The sequence below is a fragment of the Erpetoichthys calabaricus genome, chromosome 8, assembly GCF_900747795.2.
Source record: "Erpetoichthys calabaricus chromosome 8, fErpCal1.3, whole genome shotgun sequence".
In the NCBI taxonomy this organism is placed as follows: domain Eukaryota; kingdom Metazoa; phylum Chordata; class Cladistia; order Polypteriformes; family Polypteridae; genus Erpetoichthys; species Erpetoichthys calabaricus.
This window is the reverse complement of record NC_041401.2, coordinates 72,597,456-72,605,725: the sequence shown is the minus strand read 5'-3', so window position 1 is coordinate 72,605,725 and position 8,270 is coordinate 72,597,456. Positions and strand designations below refer to the sequence as shown.

General features: G+C 38.2%; 1 long non-coding RNA gene across 1 annotated transcript; it reads right to left on the bottom strand.

Annotated features, from left to right (window-relative positions):
* Positions 1–300: 300 nt before the first annotated feature.
* LOC114656688 (uncharacterized) lies at positions 301–7,186 on the bottom strand. The gene is made up of 5 exons (XR_003717055.2): positions 7,045–7,186; positions 2,841–2,892; positions 2,698–2,759; positions 675–966; positions 301–460 (listed from the first exon to the last, which is right to left on the bottom strand). It is a non-coding gene; the product is annotated as an uncharacterized LOC114656688 (long non-coding RNA).
* Between the last annotated feature and the right edge of the window lie 1,084 nt (positions 7,187–8,270).

The window sequence follows — 8,270 nt, the reverse complement described above, 5'->3', positions numbered from 1 at the left end:
ATGCATTCTAACAAGCAGACTGATTGGGGAATATACTGAAGCACGTCCACTTCTATATAATTATATACAGTAGTAATAACATGTAATGGGGATAGACATGTTGTAATGTTCAAAAAAGTAATAAAACTGTACAATGCAGTTATAAAAATTAAAGAAAAAAATGCAGATGGCATGAATTGGCTAAAACAGATACACAGACAGACAATTTCAAGTATACAGAACTTAATCAACAAAGTGTCCTTTATTATTGACATCAATAGTTAAATCAACTATACAAAAATCTATTATGCACAATCAGTTTAACACTCAGAAATAAAAAAAGGTCAAAGACAAATAAAGCAAGTGACACGTTTATCAGAGGAGGCGCTGAGATGGAATCCCAAGTTGAAAAGCCTCAGTGATGCTGTCTGTCCTCGTACTCCAACAGTTGAAGCTCAAGTGTGTCAAACTCTTCACTCACCTTAAAAAAAAAATGTACTTTTACCAATACTAAAAGTGTATTAATGCGTATTTTAAATTTCACTTTAAACATATATTTACATTAATAGGTATTTAGTTTATATTCTTGTCTAAATTCACTACAAGTAAGATGGTATTCTGATTAACAGAAGAATGGTGCTGAAAATAAAAAGAAAGGACCGTCTGCTCCCAGCACCACATGACGTCCCACTCACCGTCTGCTGGTCCATCAATGATCAGACCTTCTGCTTCTTACTCACAGACACTTTCTGTACTCATTAGAGATTCACTAAAGCCAAATGAGCCTCTGGCATCAGCACATCCAGAATGACGTGAACTCCATCGATCTTTTCAAAAGTGCCTACAGCTCTTGTCAGCACTTCTTCAGGTAGTTGTAGAGGCCATCTGTCAGCTCCTCATCTTCTACTGTATAGAGGTCATTACCCGGTGACCTTTAGGATCTTCATTTTTAAACCATTTGGATGACACCTTTTCAGATACAACAGCCTGTTGGACAAGCAAATACAAGAGTTTGGTGCTATAAAGTCATCATAGCTCTTTGCTACTAGATAGATTACAATAACAAAGTTTTACTTGTTATCTGAACTAAGTTACCAGCAAGTGCTCATCTGCTCCATGGCCCTTTATGATGAAGTCCAACAGTTTTTCATGTTGAGTCCTCCTGGAGGCCCTGCTGATCTCTGGAGCCACAAAAACCCGAGCCCCTTGTTCTCGAGTCAGCTGCCCTTCTGTAGCCACACAGCCACTGCGGAGACACACAAATAAATACATCAAATTGTCACATGTAGTGTTTGTCTTGTGCAAGTTATCTGGTTTTGGTCTGAACACTCCTGTTTTCTCATAAAAGTGGACACTTTGGAATCTCAATAGTTTTTTAGAATACTGTACATCAAGTATTTCAGAGTATTATGAATATACCAATCTGGACACTACCTAAAGTAATATGCAAGTCGCAGGCCTGTCATCCTAAGATAAAAAGTATAAATACCGGGCTCTCCACTGTTAATGGCACCCCTTGTTAAAATCAGTAAGAAGGGTTAGAAAAAAAAAATCTGTTTGCTGAAGAAATGTCACCTTGCACTGAAAAAAATAGAAACATCTAACATTTTAATTGATACAATTTCATTCAAAGAAAAACAAAGCCCTCATCAAGAACTAAATATTTTTAATAAATAATAATAATAATTCCTTGCATTTATATAGCACTTTTCTCACTACTCAAAGCGCTCACTTTTTAAAATTAACATTTTTATAAGGGGTGTCAATAGTGGAGGGCACGTTAAATGAATGCCACAATTAAAGGTATGTCACATATGAAGAAAAAAAAAAATATATATATATATTTATACACATACATACATACATACATATACATATATTTGCAGTTGGAGATCCACAAAGGGAGAAAAAACGAATCACGTATCATAAAATAATTTTATTCCTGAGCTTTCAACCCCTATGAGGGGTCTTCATCAGAGGATAATGCTTAGACTTACAAGAATCAAAGGCAATATATAGCAACACATTCAGTGGGGGGTGGGTGGAGGTGACTAAGTCCGTATGATCAAAGGGGGGGGGGGGGGGGGGGTGTATCGTTAAATTAAAGTGCATATGTCCTTCTTAAGTTGGCATATGCTGGGTTTAACATTCAACTGGGACAACGTGAAAGTAAAATTTAAGGCCAGTACAAAAAGCGCCAGAGAGTTGGCCGAGTCTTGGCTATCAGATGAAAACGCCATCAACAGACACTTGGACATAAACCCAGCATATGCCAACTTAAGAAGGACATATGCACTTTAATTTAACGATACACCCCCCCCCCCCCTTTGATCATACGGACTTAGTCACCTCCACCCACCCCCCACTGAATGTGTTGCTATATATTGCCTTTGATTCTTGTAAGTCTAAGCATTATCATCTGATGAAGACCCCTGACAGGGGTTGAAAGCTCAGGAATAAAATTATTTTATGATACGTGATTCGTTTTTTCTCCCTTTGTGGATCTCCAACTGCAAATATGCAAACCGTATCACAGACCTTCTCTTCCATATACATATATATACACACATACACACACATACAGCATCTTTAAAAGACTGACAGTAAAATCAAAGGGTTCCTCCTGGTCAGATAAAGAGCAGACTGAGAGAGAATAACAGAAAAAGTACTGAAATCCTACACAATCTAAACGCAAATGTAAAGTTACATAAAGCTCACAGTTAATATTCAAATACCATCAACATGTCTATTCCACAGTCTACTGAACCAGCAGGGATGTCCTAGGAAAAGAAGGAAAGAAAAAAAAGACACACGTGAAAGTCAAACACGACAAGTTTAAGAAATGGTTGTTTGCAGTTTACCTGATTTTTCATTAACATCCAATTTCCAGAAGATATTCTTGTAGCAAGTTGGCTGAAAGGAAAAAATAGAAATGTCACTTGTAATTAAATTGAAAAGGTTCTGTGAACATCGCGACATAAAATGAAGTGGCGCACTGCCCAATGCAGGAAAGTCTTTAAAGTCATCTCAAAGAAGTATCGAGCGTGCTAATTGAAAATGTTCTTGACATATTAAATTCGTCATTAGATACGGGGGTCTTCCCAGACTGTCTTAAGACTGCTGTAGTTAAACCCCTACTTAAGAAAAATAATCTCGACCCCTCTGCTCTTGAAATTTTTAGACCCATCTCTAACCTGCCTTTCTTAAGTAAAATTCTAGAGAAGGCAGTCATTATACAGTTAAATGAGCACCTCAATAAACATGCTATTCTTGATAAATTTCAGTCAGGTTTTAGAACAAATCACAGCACAGAAACTAAAGTAGTAAATGACTTGCGGGTAAATGCAGACAGAGGCCATTTATCTGTTCTCATCCTCTTAGATCTGAGTGCCACATTTGACACCATTGATCATAATATTCTTAGAAATCGCCTTAGTCAATGGGTGGGCCTCTCTGGCAGCATCTTAAATTGGTTTGAATCCTACCTGGCAGGGAGAAAATTTGTTGTTAGTTGTGGTAATTACAACTCAAAGACACATGATATTCTATATGGTGTTCCACAAGGCTCTATCCTGGGTCCGTTGCTCTTCTCAATCTACATGCTTCCGTTAGGTCAGATTATCTCAGGGCACAACGTGAGCTACCACAGCTATGCTGATGACACACAGCTGTATTTATCAATAGCGCCTGATGACCCCAAATCTCTTGACTCACTAACACAATGTCTTACTTGTATCTCAGAATGGATGAATAGTAATTTTCTCAAGTTAAATAAAGAGAAAGCTGAAATCTTAGTGATTGGCAATAATGGATACAATGAGGCTATTAGAAATAAACTGGATGCATTAGGATTAAAAGTCAAAACGGAGGTAAAAAGCTTAGGGGTAACTGTTGACTGTAATCTAAATTTTAAATCGCATATTAATCAGATCACTAGGACAGCATTTTTTCACTTAAGAAACATAGCAAAAGTTAGACCTCTTATATCATTGAAAGATGCAGAGAAATTAGTTCATGCGTTTGTTTTCAGTCGACTAGATTACTGTAACGCACTAATCTCAGGACTACCCAAAAAAGACATAAATCATTTGCAACTAGTGCAGAATGCAGCTGCTAGAATCTTAACTAGGAAAGGAAAATCCGAGCACATCTCTCCAGTTTTGATGTCACTACACTAGTTACCTGTGTCATTCAGGATTGACTTTAAAATTCTGCTTATGGTTTATAAAGCCTTAAATAGTCTTGCCCTATTTTATATATCGGAATGTCTGACACCTTATATTCCAAATCGTAATCTCAGATCCTCAACTGAGTGTCTCCTTAGAATTCCAAGAGCAAAACTTAAAAGAAGTGGTGAGATGGCCTTCTGCTGTTATGCACCTAAAATCTGGAATAGCCTGCCAGTAGGAATTCGCCAGGCTAATACAGTGGAGCACTTTAAAAAAACTGCTGAAAACACATTATTTTAACATGGCCTTCTCATAACTTCACTGTAATTTAAATCCTGATACTCTGTATATCCAATTCATTATAATAACTATTCATGGTGGTTCTAAAATCTGTACTAACCCCTACTCTCTCTTCTGTTTCCTTGCGCCACCACCATCTACTCAAAGCACCATGATGTTCCAACAATGATGGATGGATTAAAAGCCAGAAGTCTGTATGACCATCAGCATCAAGTGACTCCGTGAAAACCCGAACTACAAAGAGGACTATTTCATTTATGTTAGGTAGAATGCCCAGAGGGGACTGGGTGGTCTCGTGGCCTGGAACCCCTACAGATTTTATTTTTTTCTCCAGCCTTCTGGAGTTTTTTTTTTGTTTTTTCTGTCCACCCTGGCCATCGGACCTTACTCTTTTTCTATGTTAACTAATGTTGTCTTATTTTAATTTCTTATTTTGTCTTTTATTTTTCTTTTCTTCATTATGTAAAGCACTTTGAGCTACTTTTTGTATGAAAATGTGCTATATAAATAAATGTTGTTGTTGTTGTTTAACAGTTTAGAAATGGCAGGCATCATCTGCACAAAACTACCATGAAATTCTATTAAAATTGACGGTACAAAAACATTGCAGATTATTTGGTATTACAATTTAGACACATTACTCCAACATAAGGAACTAAACTGAAAAGAAAAAAGGTAATATCGTGTAGTCAATCTGAACTTTGTCAAAAGCCTACTTCACGACAGAATAACTGATCAAGCGTTTCCTAGATGCTTGTATTCCATGCACAGTCAAGGAGTTCTCGTGAAACTTGTCTTGTGGAATTTGAAGCGTTGCCCGTACTGCGGAGTGTCGGTCCACTTCAAGCACTGAATATAAATCAATTACTACAGCGAAAATGATTATTAATACAAACGTAAAGGTTCACGGTACAAACAAAACAATGCAAAACAAAGTTATTAAAAATACGAAAAAACTGTGCAAATTTCAAACGTTTTCATTTCTAAGCAGACTTACAACCTCAAATCAGAAAAAGTTGGGACAGTATGGAAAATGTGAATAAAAAAAGAAAAAAGCAAGTTATAAATTCTCCTCTAATTTTATTTCATTGCAGACAGTATGAACACAAAATAATTCATGTTTTTTTTGGTCAACATCATTTGATTTGTAAATAAATATCCATTCTTGCCATTCAGGCTTGCAACACATTTCAAAAAAAGTTGGGATGGGGGCAATTAAGGGGTAGTAATGAGGTATAATAACTAAATAATGATGTGATTTGAAACTGGTGATGTTAACAGGTGATTGCAATCATGATTCGGTACAAAAGCAGCATCGAGGAAAGGACTACTCCTTTAGGAGCAAAGATGGGCAGAGGATCACCAGTTTGCCACCAAGTGCGGGCAAAAATCTTTGAAATGATGAAGAAAAACGTTTCTCAAAGACAGATAGGAAGAGATTTGGGCATTTCTCCCTCTACAGTGCATAACATAGTGAAAAGAATCAGGGAATCTGGAGAAATTACTGTGTGCAAAGGCCAAGGGCGCAAGCCTAAACTGAATGGCCGTGATCTCCGAGCCCTCAGATGGCACTGCATTAAAAACCGTCATTCATCAATAAATGATATAACTGCGTGGGCTCAGGACTACTTCAGGAAGTCACTCTAAAGCACTACAGTACGTAGTTACATTAGGAAATGCCAGCTAAAACTGTACTGTGCCAAAAGGAAGCCCTACATAAATAGTGTCCAGAAGCGCCGTCGACTTCTCTGGGCTCGGAGGCATCTGGGATGGTCCATTGTGCAGTGGAAACGTGTATTGTGGTCAGACGAATCGGTTTTTCACATCTTTTTTGGAAGAAATGGACACCGTGTGCTGTGGACCAAAGAGGAAAAGGTCCATCCAGACTGTTACCAGATACAAGTCCAAAAGCCAGGGTCTGTCATGGTATGGGGTTGTGTCAGTGCCTTCGGCAAAGGTAACTTGCACTTTTGCGATGGCACCATCAATGCTGAGAAGTATATCTCAGTTTTGGAGGAACAAATGCTGCCTTCAAGATGACGTCTTTTCCAGGGACGCCCATGCTTATTTCAGCAAGACAATGTCAAACCACATACTGCGCGCATAACAAAGGCATGGCTGCGTAAGAAGAGGGTGCGGATGCTTGACTGGCCTGCCAGCCGCCCTGATTTGTCTCCTATAGAGAATGTTTGGTGCATTTTGAAACGAAAAATGCGTCAACGAAGACCCCGTACTGTTGCGCACCTAAAACGTTGTTTGCAGGAAGAATGGGACAAACTAACACCTGCAACACTTAGTCACTTGATTTCTTCAATGCCTAAACGTCTTTTAAGTGTTGTTAAAAGACAGGGGAACTGTACAAAGTGGTAAATGCTGTACTGTCTCAACTTTTTTTGAAATGTGTTGCAAGCCTGAATGGCAAGAATGGATATTTATTTACAAATCAAATGATGTTGACAAAAAAAAAAACATGAATTATTTTGTGTTCATACTGTCTGCAATGAAATAAAATTTGAGGAGAATTTATAACTTACTTTTTTCTTTTTTTATTCACATATTTCACACTGTCCCAACTTTTTCTGATTTGGGGTTGTACTTCCAATGTCAAAAATACTAGCAATTAGTTTCGTCGCATCTTCTTCTTTTGTCTAATGGCGTTTCATCGCCGCAGCTTCTTTTTTTGTCTCCTTTCGTTTAAATTGAGTTTCTTCGCTTGGTACAACTGCAGGTTATTTAAGATGGAACTCTATAAGGCGGAACCTCAAAGAGGTAGGGATCACGAACTGTGAAAAGTTTGGATAAAGTTACACTTGATAGACAACTTCAGACGCTGATAATTGGACAGGTGAGTTTTTGATTGTCATAAAGTAACAATAATCTCATTCGTCAAAGTTCTGAATTAGCACAATATGATTTGCTGTAGTCGAATTTGATTCACAGTTGTCCCGCCTTCAGATCCGCCCATAATGTCTCCGGTCTGCAGCCTTACCCTTCTCGGTTGGCTGCCTTTCCAAGTTTCTCCGAGATGTTGTATAAGCAGTCAGAGTTGACATAAGTATACGCATGATACCCTGTCAAGTTTTCTTATATACTGTAAATGCCGATGTTTCCGTGGGAAGTTGCATATACACATTTCAAGACTCTGTTATGCCCACTCAAATGAGGCTTCCAAGGGACAGTCTGTAACTTGGAAATGTCCTTGTCTCCATCCCTTATGCCTTTCAATCACATTTTGCCTGAGCTGCGTGGAGTGTTTTTTGTCTTAAGATTATTTCACGCTACTGCTCACCACCAGTCGGACCTTCCTGATAAGGTGCACTTACGATGCCATCTGACACCCCAGACAGCTGATCTCCCTTGACCTAATGATGTGATTTCTAAAACCAGTTGGTTATATCAGGGATGGTTTAGGTGCGTCATGTTCATGAGACGGAATACCTGTGCGATCAATTATTTAGTGGTTTATATTTACATAACGAATTTAAGCCACTTGGCAGAGATCTTTTTTCTAGTGATCAGTGTCAAAAAAATCTAAATTAAATCACTGCAATTCAATATTGTATAACAATAAACTGAAAACTTCCATGGGTTGCATACTTTTTAAGGTACTGTATAACCAGAAAGAAAGAGACAAACGTTTTCTAATATACCTGAATACGCGGATTTTATATGTCGCCCGTCCGTGGCAAACAGCACACTAAGATGCTTGAGAGGTGTGTCACGGTGCTGTATGGTCTTCCATATACTACTACTTTTTGAAGTTAAAGAGCGGCGGATGAATTTGTTCGCGGGAGGCGGGTATTCAAGCTCAGGCTGTGTTGT